Source organism: Pagrus pagrus (assembly GCF_965226575.1).
Source record: "Pagrus pagrus genome assembly, chromosome: 4".
NCBI lineage: Eukaryota > Metazoa > Chordata > Actinopteri > Spariformes > Sparidae > Pagrus > Pagrus pagrus.
This window is the reverse complement of record NC_140188.1, coordinates 10,074,355-10,091,927: the sequence shown is the minus strand read 5'-3', so window position 1 is coordinate 10,091,927 and position 17,573 is coordinate 10,074,355. Positions and strand designations below refer to the sequence as shown.

The following is a 17,573-nucleotide window of genomic DNA, read 5'->3' as shown; positions in this document are numbered from 1 at the left end:
CACGGTGACAGATCTCTGAAGATGTGATGGAGTATCAAGTACTGAGTCTGCAGGCTGATTTTCGAAGTGCACTGAAATAAAGTGAATTGCTGCCTGGAAGGTTAAAAAAAACAAAAAAAAAACCAGTCAAGAAACGTATGGTATTCTTTGGAAATTGTTCCCGGTAATATAAAGGCTCTTCTCTGCATCGCTTTAAAGTTTTAGTAGAGACAGTTAGCCATAATGGGCCAAGCTCTCTTCATCTCGTTATCACCCTAGCTACCAACTCACACACATCTGGTGAGCGGATGGAGGCTGCTCCTCCAGGCTCATCATTAGCGCCAAACATGGGGATTGGCTCATTTGATCAGATTTCTCCTCTCTCCACTACACATCTTCTCACCCATCTCTTTTCCGGCATTACCAGCGAAGCCACCCTCTCCTCTGTCTGTCTCTTCCCCGCTGAACAAGGGAGTCCTATTTTCAGAGGAATGCCTGAGAGAAGTCATCAGAAATAATGACAGCGGCATTTAATAATGTAGAGAGGAGGCTGGTTAAATGCTTTGTAACGGCTTCAGGGAGATAACATAAACCCAATCATAGGTCTGATGTAGTAAATACACAATAAGGAGATGTACAGACTGTGTTCAAAGGGCTGAGTGTCTTCCCACTGCGTGCGACGGAGTGAAGATAGTGGAGGGTCTAGTGATTTCTAATGAACAGTCTAAATCGAGGCATATTTCCTGTGGAGAGAGAGACAGACAGTGGTTTTGTGTGTGTGCGTTTGTCGGGGCAAGTATCATGTGTATACTTGCACACATTTATTGATCAGTAGCCTTGGACTTCCTGACCCCTTTTAGCACCGTCAGTCAGGTGGCTTATTCTCACACCGCCCCCTCAGCGCTGATTGAATTTCAGCACTGAGGTCGTGCAGCACCGGGGTTCTACTTGACTTACCAGGACAGCATATCTAGGAAGTATTTCATATTTCTAATTTCCTGCCTGTGTCATGCACACTAATTCTGCACCAGCGGGTAGGGAAACACGTCAGAAAAGCCCGCAAGACTGCAGCCTTCATGCTGAGTGAAATAAAACAGATTTGAAGCTACTTGATGAGACAACAAATTGCACATGTGACCTTGTATTTTCCATTTATATTCTGACGGCGAACCTGTTGTGTTAAGGAGGAGCTCTAAGGTGAATCCATATTGTCAAAGCTGCCTTTTTGTGTTGTTTTGCGCTTCACTGATTCATGGTGCCTGTTAACAAATAAAGCAGTCAGTGTTTCATCAAGCATCTTCCACTCTTGTTTATTTTATTGGACTTAATGGGGCTGCTTAGAGGCCCCATTTTCCCACTGCTCGGGAGCGAAGCCTACATGTTGAAAAGTAATTTTATTGCTAAGTTGCCATGAGCCTTCATTTCCAGGACAGCTCATTTATATTAATCAATAAAACTGTTTACTTCATATTTGAGAAACTATTGCATGGAAGAAAACAGCAAAGCTGTCTTTCTGATGATTTGCTGGCTATACAGTCTGTTGTGAATTTATCAATGCTACTGTGGCAGGTAACGGTGCGATTCATGTGGGAATCAATGCAGAATGAACAGATTATCTTTCACAGACTTTGCTCAGTGGGGAAATTTTAAGATTTACGGCTTAAACATACCCAAACAATTTAGAGTCATTTGGCCACTTCTGTCAAAATAGTGAAATTACTTCCAGAGCGGAGGGAACTTTTGGCGCTCTATTGACGGAAGTTGGCAACTGCACATGTTCTCAGTCACCAGATGCTTCAGGGATCAAGAATGTGTGCAGAATGTGAAAGTAATCACAGAAGAAAACCAGTCCCGTATTGTCTGAAGTTTAAAGAATAAGTTCATCCAAAAAATTAAAATTCAGTCATTATCTACTCACCCTCATGCCCTCAGGAAAGTCGGGCGAGGTTTTGTAGTCCACAAAACATTTCTTCACAGCAAAACAGTGTTGCAGCATTTCCCTTACAACTGAAGTAGATTGCTTTTAGCTTAGCAGCTACAGTGAAGATTCTGGCTTAGAAAGGTGCATAAATAATGTCTTTTCAAATTAATTTGGGATCTCAGGGCTTCCCGGAGACTTGGACGAGTTGTTCATTTTTTTCAGTTGTTTTTTGACAGTTTTGCCCGAAGAGGACCGCAGAACAGGGAACGCAAGACTGATGTGGGGGAACAGAAACAGAAGAGGCGGGAAAGAAACAAAGACAGGAAGTGGAAAGTCACAACAAGACACATGAGGATACAACGACAAAATAAAACAGGAAATGACTAAACCAAAAAAACCCAAACCATGACAGCTTTAAAACTACTTCAGTTGTTTAGGAGAATACTGCAACACTTTTTTGTACTATGAGACTTTGAAACTTCACTCAGCTTTCCACTGGCATGGGCGTTAGTAGATAATGACTGAATCTTGCCCAGATTGCAGTGAGGACTAACTGTACTCTGTTGTACTGATGTGACCCAATTCTGTTAGCTCCCACTTAGCCGTCTCTTAGCTGTAAACCACCACAATAATTGACACACAGAGTGATTATGGTGTATATGGAGAAAACAAGGAGGAGAAAAGAAAGCTAAGGGTTTTGGAATAATAGGAAATCAGCGATCATTGGAACGTGAAGTGCTTTCGTGTGTGTGCGACCCATTATTGACAGGGAGGCCAAAGACTTGTCCCCCAGGAGCCTGTTTGTGGTTTTCTCAGCTCTGTCTCTGCCTCTCTTTGATTCAGGTTTGATTCACACCACCTACTCTATCAAAACCACTAATGAACTTGACTCCCCCGTGAACTTCATAAGAAAGCTCTTTATCCCTTTCAAATAGGCTTTGACTTATACAATAGCTGAATGCTGCAGTTACTTTGTTCGCGCCAAAATGCTGCTATGAGGACCGAAGAGCTTAGACATTATGGACATTTTGGGACTCGGATGCCAATATGGCTGCATTATTACTCATGTAATCGGATAATGTCTAAAACGGTCGTTCTAATGCTGAATATTGCTTTGTCTCCCCGTGCACTTTCTCGACCGGTGCTCCATAGGCACATTGTAAATCAGTTTTGACTGTCCCTGTACGATGTCTGGTTCCACGTTTTTCAGCCGTGGTTCCTGAGGGATCCTTCCAATAGCTGAGGCCTTTCAGGTTTAATTCTGTTTGCATGAGCAATGTTATTAGTGCGTCTCAGTGGCTGTGTCAGAATGATCGGTGAAGGGGACCGCAAAGGAGCTGATTGCAGCGTTTGATAAAGGATGATTAACCAAGCCACTCTTTAATTTTAACATCTCACAAAAGCACACACACACACACACACACTCACACTTCTAGCTAAGCCTCCAGCTTCATGACACACTGGCCGGTTTGATTGGCAAAACACAATAGATAAGAGATAGTCCCCTGAATTTTCACCAAGGACAAGATTGTAAATTGTTTTATATTCAGAGCAAATGGTCACTACGCCGCCTTTCAGACAGCGAACTTGTGTGTGTAATTTATTTTTTACTCCGACAGTATCAACGACTGGACCTTGGAGGACATCAGCAGACACACTGTACATGGTTTTGAGGGGCCCTTGCTGCACTTGCGTTGGGCACTCTCAGTGCCAAGGACAAAAAAGAAAAAGCAGTCGGACCTCCCACCCAAAGAGCCAATCTGCCAACTTGTGCTGGCTGGCTGAGCTGAGTAAAGGCTGACATAAAGAAAAACACCAGACAGACTTTTCAATGCACGGCCTGGGGTGTTTTATTCCCCTTTATCGGTAGGATGTTTGTTTTCATGGATGGCTGCGGCAGAGGTCACAATCACACAGAGAAACAAAGAGAAATTGGATGACTGGAGAGAGTGGAGCTTGTTGTGCTTTGTGAAGTCGTCAGGCGGGCCACTTATGCGCCGGGATTTACCTCGATAAAGACAACTGAAGGAAGGGATTAAAAGAGTGTGTAAGAACGCAAACGGAACAATTGAAAATGCAAAACAGAACGTGAAATTCAATTAATTCTATTAGCTGGACCCTCCCAGAGGAGTAGTGATAAAGCCGAACACTTACGTCTGTGTCAACAGACGGTGTCAGCAGAAACAGGGAGGAGATGCATTGTTTAGGACCCAGCCTTGGATGACTACACAAACACTGTAAACATGCCCAGGCCCCTGAACCGACTCTTTATGTATTCTATCACTGTTGTGTAGATAGAATCAAACGAGATAACAGCTGCAAGTGTTTTAAAGGAGGAAAAATACAATCAGAAGGTTGTTTGGATTTACACAAACAGCCTGCAGACTCCGAGGCGGGCGGAGAGTGATAGCACTGAAGGACATGTGTTTTGTTTGCTCAGATCAAAGTGACAACAACAGCACAGAGTGATTTCTGTATACAGTTACATGTACTGTAAGTGTGCCAGAGTTACTAGAGGTCACTTCTACAGTATGTATTGTAGGTACTTCACAATTATTTGCTTAAAGGGACATTTCCCCCTAAAAAAAAAAATGTATAAAAATACATGTATTGCTATTTAGTGATACTTTGGTGTGAACTGCCGTGTTTTGGAGATATTGGCTGCATTTTTCTCTTGAATATAATGGAGCTACATGGCAGCTTGTGGTGCTCAAAGCGTCGAAAAACAAAAAACAAACAGTTAAGTCTCTTTCCAGAAATCATGATCTGGTTATTCAAGATAATCCACAGACGTCATTGTGAGCAGTTTCACGTAGGAGCTATTATCTTTCTGTCGAACTGCGCCCGCCAACAGTGTCACCATGCGGAAGGGTGCATGCATCTACTCCTGGACGAGAGGCTTGTGCTAGTGACGCCACAAGGTTAAACATTAGTTTAGTTAGGTAGCCTCTCGTGCATGAGTAGATTCACACTTCATTCTGCGCCGTGATACAAAAGGAAAAAAATTCCTCTCTCAAATACAGTGAAACTAGGCTGCACTTGGCTGCTGGTGCTCAAAGCGCCAAAAAAATGGTAATTTCTGATTCCAGAAATCATGACCTGGTTACTAAAAACTATCCACGGACCTTGTCGTGAGCAGTTTCATGTGGGAACTATTTTCGTTTTATATCACGGCGCAAAATGAAGTGTGAATCTACTCATGGACAAGAGGCTAGCTGACTAAACTAACTAAGCCAACATTTACATCCCACACTGTCACGAGCACTAACCCCTTTTCCAGGAGTAGATGCATGTTTCCTCCCGCTTTGTGATACGATCAGCGGGTGTAGTTTGACAGAGAGAAAACTGTTCCTAGTGATTTTTGGAAAGAGACATTGCTGTTAAGTTCTTTCAATGTCAAATGTTTAAATGCCAATCTAGTTGCATTATATTGAAAGAAGGACAGACATCTCCATGGCTGATATCTTGAAAACTCGCCAACTGTCAGCAAAATAGTCCAGATGGATAAATAGCAACACAAGTAAGAAGTGAAATGTGCATTTTTCATTTCGGGGTGGACTGCCCCTTTAAAGCAATGAGCTATTTGAATTAGTGTGTGTCTCGCCACAAAACTCTCCCTTCATGTCTTTTCCTGTAATGTCTCTGTACCCTTTGTGTCTCCTGTTCGACTACAGCAGGAGAATCCTGTATAAATGTCTGTTAGGAACACAAATGTGCTGAACTAATGAGTAAATGTCCCTGAGTACTAGTATCTGCATGGATATCTTGTTACGTATTGATCTTTATTTAGCAACAAATAGCCCCGTGGCTGAGAAGAGCTATTGGCAAGAAGTGTGGAAAACTGCACATTCGTCACTGTTGGCTGATTTAAAGCAACAACTAATTTCACTCCGTGTAGCTACAGCACCAGACCTGCTTGCTGCTGGATGGCATCAAATAATTCTGTGGGCTCTGGCTTTCACAGTGATGAATCAAAGCCAGAAAATGACCCTCCATCACCCCGTCTGAAGCAGTCGTGCACACAAATAGGCTGGGAAATGTTTATTCGTATACCATGAGCAAAATATTGGCTCCCGTCCTTGCACCTAGTATAGGTAAAGTGATGTTTTAAAGAGAACTGTGGGAAACAACAAAGTTGAATATTTCCACAGTGTTAGCGGTGAGTAATCATCTTTCAAACTTGTTCAAGGATCTCGCATAAATAGCCGGTCCTGATGCTGTGGCACAACTGCATTGCACAAAGGTAATGGATGGAGGTACACTCAGATCATGCCAGGTGAGTCTGTAAGCCGGGTTTTGGAGGCAGTAAGCACATAGCTCACGACCGAATGAGAAGAATAGAAGTGTGATTAGAGAGCTCTCCATTACCCGACCCTGCTTTTTTTGAGCGAGGGGTAGTGGAGGGGGACGGAAAAAGCGCCATCAAATCCTCTGATATAGGCTGAGCTTGCACCTAGAGGGAAGTGAAGGAATGATGAATGTTTTAGAAGCGAGCGCTCAAGGAACTGGGATTTTACAGGCCATCAGCACTGGGTGGAATTGGACCAGACAGTCGCCAGGGAGACACCATTCTCAGGAGGAGCAGATCTAGGCTGCACACGAGATGCAAGGCTCTGCTTGTACCGCAGATGCCTCGACACTCTCAAGAGGTTTTTCAAAGCCGAAGAGTCGAGGCAATTATTAATTATGGCTTTTTTTCTCTTGAAAGAGGAACTAAGGAAAAAATGTGTTCATATAATATGTGATAGTGGAGAGGGCTGAAGGTAACTCCATCCGAGTTAGGCAGTTTTGTTCTCGGTTTCAAGGCACAATCTAATTATGCAATAACTGGCACTATGAACTACTGGAAAAAATAAAGTGCAACTTACAGAAGAGCCAGAAGAGAAAAGGTGTTCAAGTACTCAGATAAAGTAATTTCCTGCTGAGTCGTTTCCTGTTCGAATTTTTATTATTCTTCTGTTGTTTTCTTCATACAGTTGAGCCTCAATTCAGCAAATACACCATTATATAATAAAGTAAACAGAATTATATATTTTTCTACATGCAAAGCAAATAAGTTGCTTTGCATGTAGAGTCCCCCTCCCCAAATCCTCTATACTAAGTCGTTCCTAAATAAATGATGTACTTGAAAATATATGTATTTAATGGAAGGACAAACACTTTTTGAGGGTTTGTGTCCTTCTCAGCGGTCTGAACTGTTGCATAAATTAAAGTGGGAGCGGGAATTTGGAAAATGAAGATAACACTTTACTTCACCCTTGATACCTTTGCTTGCTTTTGGGTTGCATTACCCAGATTCCATATCTGTAGCATCGCTGAGTGATGAAATGCAAAACAACTTCTTGTTTGCAGTGGGACCATCTGAGGAGCATTTAAATGCAGCATAAATCTAGTAGAAGGTGACTGTGCAGCCAAACAATATCAATCACCCCCGGGTGGATGGCTGCATTTTAGGTTGTTCTCATAACCTTGATGTATGTTCAAGTGTTCCTTTTTCTCCAAAATGTGGTTTTAATAAGTTTTTGATGTTACAAAGAGTGGGTTGAATGTCATGGTTAACAGCTGAGAATCTGGCTTCAAATGATGTCACCAGCGCAATTTGGCAGTGCTTGTATGCAGGAGGTTTTGGCTTCATTTTTGTACAGCGAGAGTGGAGACGTGTCGTTCATCTCTGTTCATGGCTAACAATAGGCTAGTGCTGTGACAGATGCCTTGTAATTAATTGTGTTTAAACAAATATAAAGTCTGCCCATCAACCGAATAATAAGGTTTTAAAAAAAAGACCATCCTCTTTTCCATATTTAAATATAGCTCCCTAGCTATTTTAGCTTGCTTGCTAGTTCATGTTACATTGATCAGTCCCGACTTCCAATAATAGGTTGCACACCAGACCTTACATATTCTCAACTACTATTAATAGCTGTGAAAATCTGATATACATTGATGAAATTATTTCTGTCTCCATCCGGGGAATTCCCTCGAGAAAGTTCCATGTTTGCGGTCCCCCTCGAAGTAGTAATGAGATCTGCGCCCTTGCTGCCGTTTTCCCACTCTGATGGTAATCTGATACATACGGCAATCGTCTCATTTCAAACTCACCTGCTTTGCTAAAAAATCAAGCAGGAACCTCAGAAATAATTGATGATCTGCTGCTTCTGTAACCTATGTAAACGTGTTGAGAATATAACTGTGATTCACGACTGTGATACAAAGTGGTTTGGCTTTTAAGAAAAAAAAAGAAGAAGCTGTCGTGAGAGTAAAGAAAAAAGGAATGACCTTGAGCGAGTCCTTGGTGTTGGATGTATTTTCTTTCCCTTGGTGAATGTGCTCCACTGCGCATCCTTTTTACATTTTCCAACGCTTGCCACATGTTCACTAAGTTTATGCACTTCTCACATCCACCCAGCCCTTCTGTTTTAGAAAATTCATAAGGTGTGGCTAAGCTAAAACATCCTTGTAGCCGTGGGCCATTTTTCCTTGAGTCAGGAAGCAAAAACATATTGACTTGTCCATTATATTACTTTCTCTTCCCTCTCACTCAGTTTCCTCATGTTCCATTGTCTTGTCACATTGTGCCTCTCCGTCTATCCATCTCTCCCCTCCCTCGTACATTCTTCATTCACTCACAAAAAAACATGTCTTAGCTCTCAAAAATAAAAAAAAAAGATGTGCTCACGCACTAAAACTGACACTGGTCCTCCAGTGCTGCCGCTCTTTCACTCGGGTGATGAAATATTTAAACAACACTTCTGTTCCTATTTAATTGCATGTCAACACACCCTCCACAAAGACTCAAGCTGGTCTAAGTTAGTCTGTTTGTCTTGGGGTCACTTACGATTCATAGGGACTGGAAAGAGATGGGTTTTAGTATGAGAATGTTGAGTTGCAACAACAACATAAGTAATTCATAGGTTGTGTTCAAACCTACTGGGATAACGTTGCCCTTCAGATGCCCTCCTCCTTTGGAATTACATCCCACTGGCGTTTCACACATGATAAAAACACAGCTGGGCCTTTTGCATGTGGTGCATTGATTGGTGAGCAGGGATGCCTGGAGGGATGACATTCATCTATAACAGTATATGTAAACTCAGTCAGGGGTTGTGTAATGTCAGAATCTCTGAAAGTGAGTTTGTTTGTTTGTGGCTTCAAGGAAAACGACACTGCCCAGTTGTGCTGCGTGTGTTACCCCGGGTGATTCATCGATCTTTGATATGGCAAAGTCTGACTCAACGGTGTCTGTCTAGACATGGCAGGGTGGTGAGGAATACAGACATAGACAGGATCGGAGGAGTGGGGAATAAAATTGAGGAAAGGTGCGATGAAAAGGGACGACGCAGCAAAAGTGTGACGCTTAAGGTGAGGAGGCGGGTCTAGACAGCCCAAATGTACTGTAGGCTCCAGATGCATTAGTCAGACTGACACATGCCTACATAATTATTCACAGTAACCTCAGTTCCTCACCTCCCACCGTGTGGTCCTTTTTCTCATGTAGCCTCCTGCCGCACTGGCAAGGTCCTAAGTGCTGGCACGCCATGAAGCATGTAATGTCAACGCGCGATCACCAAAGTCAGCTCTGGGGTTGTCTGATCTGCTGGATACAAGCCAGGGAAAGGGGAACAGGAGCTGAAAGGTCTCAGAATCAGAGGAGGTATTGTTGTAATTATTTTCCCATCAGGAACATTTCTGATCCATGCTTTAGAAATCTGACCTTGGACCCGCATCACACTGCTCTCATCCTGTAAGGCGGTCCAGCTCGCTTGATGAGTGCCAGACCTGTTTAAAACCCTAAGAAGCCCACCGGAGGACGAGTGAGATGCAGCCAGCTATGGACTCATCTCTGCAGATGTCAAATCATCAGCCGCACATATCATTCGGAACCATAGGTCACGCTATCCATTCCCATTACCCTCCTATATTAGATTTCTATTTGATTTGATGGGAGCTTTCTTGAGAAGAGAGAGAGAGAGAGAGAGAGCCACTCTCCAGACACCAATTTAAAGAGGCAAAGCAAAGTAATCAATTCACAAACCGGAGACTGCAAACTGAATTACTGGGATGGTGAGCCTGGTGGTGGTAGGGATCAGCAATGAGAGCCGGTTTCACACCTATCCATATCAAAGGCTTTCAGGGCAGGAGAAGGAGCTGTGAGCTTCTGAATAGTAGTGAGGGATCAGCGATGATTAAAGCTAACCTGGGCATAGCAGGACGGCCATACAAGAGGACTGTGTGGAACTCACGCTTATGTTCCTGATTGATTTTTTTTCCAAGCTTCAGGCTTTGGAATGTCCACCTGCTTCTTGGGTCCTTTAAAGGCAAAGTGAAATGAGATTTTGATGACTATCGTTCTTGTCTTGATCAGTGTAAAAGATGAGGGCTGCACTCCTTTCAATATGCAAAGCTGCAGTAGCTGTTTTTCTGCCCTCGTGTCATTCGGATTAATAGACTCTTGGCGGATACGTGTCAACCGTTCATTTAACCCTCCTGTTTTGTCGACATCAGTCAGTTTTTGGAAGTCCCTCAGATCCTACTACTGTAAATTCAACTATTTATTTTTTTCTGTGTAATACTCTCTTATGACCTCATTAAAACCCAGTATGTTGTGTCCAGGGGCTTACATTTCCCTTCGGCAAAAACTTGATTTTTGCGCGGTTGCACATTTTGTAAAGGTGACAAAATACTAAGGTGACTATAAAACATTGTCAAAACACCAAATAAAGACACATTTAAAGGACAATGTTTAACAGACATTCAATATCTATAACATTCTCAAAGAAATGCACAGTATATTATCCAACTCAGTGATGTCAGTTGGGATTAATTAAACCTCTGAAACATGTCATCCGTTCATATTCAGGTTTATATGTCATCAATTAACATGTGAATTTAATATTTTCACAAGTAACTGGCAATTTTCACTAAAATGTAAATGTGTGAAAATATGATAATCTGTCATGTGAACTGGTTATAGTCTGTCAGACATGGGAATGACATACATGCATATGTGATTTGCTTTTTTTCCACATGTGGATCAGAATTGCCAATGAGGAAACAAAGACAGAACATCAGGGCCAGTCGCTAGATTTAGCTGTAAATGAGAAATGAGAATTGTCTCATTTAATATTTCAAGATCGCTACCGCATCGGACTTTTACTTATTTAGTTGCAGGCACTTAGTGTGAGTGTATTAATCACCATTACATTGTGTGCACTGTTTGCGGTTGCCGTGCCGCGTGGATCTGACAGATATGATCATCTGCCCAAAATTATTTAACACAGGCACATATGTGTGCATATTCATGGAGCGTCATGCCTGCTGGAGTATCACGAAGCTCTTAATAGCCCTCCCTCCTTCGCTCTCTCGCTCCCCTTCCACTGACGGCGGCAGGCTACCCGTTGCGTTATGTAAATCATCTATGATTTGACACCGCCAGCCATAAATCTTCATTAGTAGGTAGGAAAAGAGAAAGGAGCTGTTTTCTGATTCTTTAGAGCTGTTTTGTATGTAGAAGGATAGGTCTAAAGTCACGGTGCAAGCACTAATCTGCACCTTGCAACCGACTAAAGAGTATTATTGATGGCTTTTACCTTCATTTGAATAAAAGCGCAACCCCAACGCCCCACATTCATTCCTCTCCGAGACGTTGCTCGACACTCAGAGCTCATTAGCTACCAGGCTAGGATAGGAAAGCAGACTGCAAATAATTTCTCATTGTTCTCTCATTTCTCATTATGTAGCTCGCTGGGCTTCCGAACAGCTGTTTTGGATGTATTTACTGAGCTTTTAATAAGATAACAAGCATTGTCAAAGGTCCACTTATTGATTTTATTACAGCTTATTTAGGCACTCAGGATAAAAAGCTGTAAAAATAGATCACATCTATATTTTATTTATTTGCGACGAGTCTGAAAAGCACTCTCTGACTGAATGTGACATTCATCACTGCATATTTTAAAAGTCATAGCGCATTCTGTTAAAAATGAGCTCGCCGTGCATTAAAAATGTCTGGTAGATGCTTAAAAATAGGCACACTGAATCATCCCATTGACACTGTTGTCCCACCAAGTCAGATAGAGCCCTGGATCGGGTGTAGATATTCTAAAATGCCAGCCTATCTCCCTCTCCATCTTCCCGAGTCCTTATTCAGTGCGTACCGGAGGAAGTCCATTACCCGCTGATACAGCGCGCGGATGCGTAGCCTATCGCAGAAATTATTTCAAGGCATCCAAGATTCGAGAACTGACGATGTATTATGTCAGCACATTCCCTTCATACTACATATCAGTGGGTACCATTCTTCTAAGTTTCACTCTATCTCTCTTGAAACATTTAAAAGTGGAGACACTGCAGAAATAGCACCGTGCCGAATGATGTTTATCAGGAGCAAGCGTTTCAGCACATAATCCATAGGGCCATTCTTGAGAGTATTGTGTGCGTATGTATGTGTATGTGTGTGTGAGACATTTCCCTCCTCTGAGTATCAGATTCATCTCATCTCTCTTCATTACCATTACACATCCATCCAGAGAGAACTGAACCTCTGGCTGTGGCACTTCACACAGTATTACTCCGCAGTCTCCCATCTGCCCTGGCAACTTCCCCTTGCCACTCAGGCCCAATCTACCCATATTACTTCCCCTCAGGCTTCATCTAAGTGTGACTGATAGGGCCAACACAGGGAAACAAACAGCGGGCCTAACTTCCAATAGGATTAGGGGCTGTGAGGCATCACCACAGTCTCTCTCTCGCTCTCCCTCCCTCAACAATAGAGCAGCTCAGCCAGTCTGCATGCATGTAGGAGTGACTTTAGAGGAGCTGCCGTGGATGAAATAGACTTGAATAAATGTGGGCTCGAATGAAAATCTCAGAGCCGAAGCAGATTTTATTAGCTGGCCAACAATGCTAGTGGGTCAACAGCAACAGAGGTGGAGGGGGACTGTAACAAATGCACTAAAACTGTCAGGGTGCAGAGAGAGGACCACTTCTGTCAGACTACGTGCTCGGATCCTGTCTCACTCCGCTATTATTCACGCCCACCGGTGACGCCGTGTTACACAGGAAGCGCACGCTGTTCCAAAATGAGATCGGGGTTAGATTTCACGAGGCTCCTGAGTGCTCTTACAGTACAGCCCAGCGCTGCTCAGTTATGGGTCATTAGGAACGCCTGCTCCTGCCGTGCACCACACCGCACCGGCCCATTAGCTGGGCGCCTGGTGCAGGCTGCTGGCTGGGCGAGGCTAAACTCTGGTGGGAGAGGTTCTGTCTTACACAAGCTTCTGTTTGCGATAGAAACACAGCGCTGAGCGGTGAATGAGGGTTGTTTTATACCGGGCAGGAGATTTAGATGTGATGAATGAGTTCGCCTGTGCGAGTCGTATTTATCGCTATTATGAAAGTTAGAAATAGAAAGTGAAGAGCGTGTTGCTGAAGCCATGGCAGAGCAGATGTTGGCTGATGTAGACCGACTAATGGGTCACAAAGTGGACGTGTTGACAGGTGTTCTGGCTGGTGAAGACTGATGACAATTAGTTATAATTTCATGACTAATCCAACCTGATTAAGTTGGAATCTGACCTGATGACAGGCATTAAGAATAACCATAGTAACTATACAGAAATAGCTGCCTCACTGATGGTGTTTGCTTGTTTGCTAATGTAGGTCATACAGAGTCATCAGTATTAAATCGGGGCTGTTTTATAACCATTTTAAAGTTCCTTGTTGTACATCTAAATAAAATCAACACCACATATTCAACTTTTTTCAACCAAGTGATCTGTTTTAATGTTTTGGCAATACTTCATGGAAGTGTTGAGGCGATAAAACAAAATTGAGTGTGTTCCTTTGAGCCTTTAATGAGGGTGCCAAACAGAACATTGAGGTTCATTATCACTGGTTTTCATAGTTTGTTATGATGTTATTCTTTCAACACTGTATGAGCCAAATACGCAGAGAAAAATCCTTGATTGCTTAATCAACAGTACTACTGAGTAAATGGTTTCATACGGGAACATTTACATTTTCGGTTCGGCCAGGTTCAGAGCATTTTAAAAAGTCCGTCCCACCATCTGCATGCATGCTACATTTATTCAGCTCCTCGCTGCTCCCAATAATGGTGCCAACAGTCAGCGGCTCGTCTGCAGGGCAGCACAGAGATCCTGAGGACGTGCTGATTATGTCAGACATTGTCCCCGTGAAACATAACAGAAATCGTAATAAATGAGAAACAGAATGCTTCCTCTTATTGAGCGCATTTTCTGGTGGAAAAAAGTGTGTAATTGCTGAGAGGACAAAGGTATTACTGTAGGTGTAGCAGTGGGAGTTTGCAGGAGTGGAGGAGTATTGCTAGTAGGAATATTTCGAGTGCACTATGGCACCATTTCTTAAATCCTGTGAGGAAAAAAAAGATGTGTACAAGGCTTAAGATACAACCAATATCAGTTATGCTTACACCAGAAAAGTAACCCATGTGAGCAAATCTGTGAACTTGCTGAGAATAAAATGTATCATGGGGGGGGGGGCTACCTGCTTTACAAACTGTGCACAGCCTAAAAATCACTCTCCATCAACTGCATCCAAATGAGTTTTCTCCGAGGGAGCAACTTTTAGCGAGTGTGGGTTTCAGGGCTCCGTCTCTCCCGCACTACTGAGTTCATGCATGATTGAGAGTAGTTTACTTCATGATGCTGTGGTTTCTATTTGCATTACTGGGAGAAAACAAACCTAAAAAAATCACCAAGTGAAATGTATACCCTGACAAATGGTGAGGATTTTATCCGATGTCCAAAAAATAGTTAATTTTATTTGAGAACCTCTTCGTTTAATATGTATGATAAGTCGATTGAATACATTCATGACTTAAAAACATTTTTCTGGTGAGGAGGTTGTGCCTGGGTTAAATTATGGCCTTTTGCTGTATGTCTTCCCCTCTCTCTCCCTACTCTCGTGTACCTACAACCCAATCACCAGAAAAAATGTTAGCCAAGTACGTTTCTGCACAACTACAGATACGTTTAAAACCGAAACCTTTCTCTATGTTGCAACTTTCTGTTTGTACTTATGCTCTGCTTAGGTTTAGGCACAAAACCCACTTGGTTAGGGTGAGGAAATAATCACGGTTTGGTTCCAGCGCTTCTTTTGTTTGAGCAACTTGCAGTTTGAGGCTTCCCTCAGGCAGCTGTTTCAGACTACCTCTGGCCAAGAGGAGAACTTACAAGAGCTCTTCTACTCCCACTGCAATATGCATTTTAAACAAGGCAAAATAGACACTAGTCTTTTAATGCAGCTGTGCACACGTGCTTTTAACTGTCGTGTGATTTTATGCGAGTCTCACGGGTGTGAACGTTTTTTCATGTTGTTCGAGGCCTAACCGAAGGTAATTTTCTGTCACTATGTGATAGACAGTGAAGTTTCTTCAACTCGTTTTGGATGCCACACTCTCAGATGGAGATGGTCGACCTCCCTTGAAATATTCCTGCGAATTTGTCGCCACAAAAACCACTGGAATTGTCTGCAGCTCTCCTTAAAAAACACCCGGTTAAGACGCCACAAAAACAGATAGAAATGTCTCAAGGGCTTCTTAAAAAAACATCCAGTTTTGTCTGCACCAAACCAGCTGTAAATGTCCCCAGGTGTTCTTGAAAATATCCAATAATGTGACTCCTTGTTGGCTCGTGAAAACAGCACCCCCTCCCCTCCACCTCCTGCTGCGAAGTGGCCAATAAGCATGTAATGTGAACGTGATATGCCACGTTTGGTGCACATGTCAACCTTGGACTAAGAAGCCTTTTGAACACTTTTTTGAGTATTGTTTTGTTGGAGCCAGGATTAAATAGTCAGCAGGTGAAGAAGTGCATCTAAGTTCACTTGGCATTGGTTTTAATATTCAGATTTGATAGATGCTTCCTGCCTGAAGGAACAACTCACTGCACCACCATACCCAAGGTTTCTTTCACCTCAACACACAATTCAGATACTGTACGCACTTTATTACTTTTTAATGAATTGTTTTTCCATCCCAGTGACTTGCACAAGCACCTTTTTGGGCAGAAAGGATTCTGAGCTGATGATGATGAACTTTCCATTAATAGGGGGAGCAGGAAATGAGCCTTAATATAAACCTGATTCAAACGCAGCTCTGCAGTTAATGCACTGGTCAGACTGTTTAATGGCTTTTTATTGACACCGTTATCATTGTCATTACTTATTTATCAAGGCAAATAAGAGCAATTTGGTTTTAGATTCAAGGTTGAAGCGTCAATATCAAAACACTGTCATGTGATCCGGACTACAGATTATGCAGGATAACGTCACCCAAAAATTAAGATTCAATCATTATCTACTCACCCTGATGAATATGGAAAGTCAAGGGAAGTTAGTCGTCTATAAAATGTTTCTGGAGCTTCACAGCAAGACGCTGTTGCTGCATTCTCCTAAACAAGCAAAGTAGATGGGTTAAAAAAACAAAAAACAACATAAAATGACAAAAATGATTGATAAGATGTTACTTACAACCCTTTTAAAGCCGAAATCCTTACTGTAGCTGCTTTGCTGAAAGTATTAACATGACGTTGGTGCACAAGCTCGATCGAGTTATTTGTGATCGAGATTCACGAATAACAGTTTAATGAAGTAACGGCAGTTTTACTGATAAAATGATTCAAATAAGTTGAATAAATGCTGTTTCCACCAACTCGTCAGAGCTCTCACAGAAATACTCACATTCGAGTCCTCTCAAAAACTCGGCCAGAATTAATGAGACGGACACACTGCAGTAAAATATAAAGAGGGCAACACTTTAGTTTAAAATTGGTGATAATCTACGGGCCATTAGTGGCAATTATCAGCAGCCTTTAACATTTATTATATCTCCTCACCAGGAAATTATATTACCGCCTTATTAACGGGTTGATGAATGGATGGACAGGTGGGTGTTTGTGTGATTGGAAAACAAGAACTAAGATAATTCAAACTGACCTTCATCCTACAACCGGAAGATTTTCACCTTTTTCCCTCACATCACACAAAAACATGCAGTGTTGCTGTTGAAGCGCCTCTTCAGCATCCTGCATCATGTTCTCATGTTTTAAGGAGCTAGCCTCCATACAGACTCTTGACCCTCAGACAATATAACCTGAAATTGACCAGTGTCTCCAATCAAAAGGATCGGTTTGAGGATTAGCTTCCAGTTATTGTACCATGTAACAACAACGAGTCTGGGTATTAAGTGGGTTCATGAGATTCCTGAATCTCATACGGCTTTTGATTAAAGATGCTGAGCGGAGACTTCAGCATCACTTTGTCTACCTAGAAGGAGATGGTGTAGGGGCCGGATAATATGCAATTCCTGTCAGAAACTAGATTATTATTTGTCCCTGTCTTTGCATTTTAATTTCATGTACAGTGTATTTCGACAAGGAAAGTGATTAAATTTGACATTGCACATGTGCCAAAGGTTATGAGAAAAGTCTCTCTGATTCGACGAAACCGGGAAAGAAAAAAAAAAAAAAATCCAATAAAGCTTAGCCGTGCCCCAGAAAGGGAAGATGTTAAACCGAGGCTGGTTTTTCATTTAGACTCTACCTCTTTCTCTCCCTCCCTTTTTCCTGTTCCCTTATTACCCTGCAGCTCAGTTTGGGAGGGAAATGATTTGGGTTGAGCCAGCAGAGAAGTAAGG

At 42.4% G+C, this 17,573-nt stretch overlaps 1 protein-coding gene across 1 annotated transcript in view; it reads left to right on the top strand.

Moving 5' to 3' along the window:
- Positions 1 to 17,573, top strand: part of rtn4rl1b (reticulon 4 receptor-like 1b) — a 155,681-nt gene that overhangs the window by 80,238 nt on the left and 57,870 nt on the right. The gene's annotated exons all lie outside the window — the stretch shown is intronic.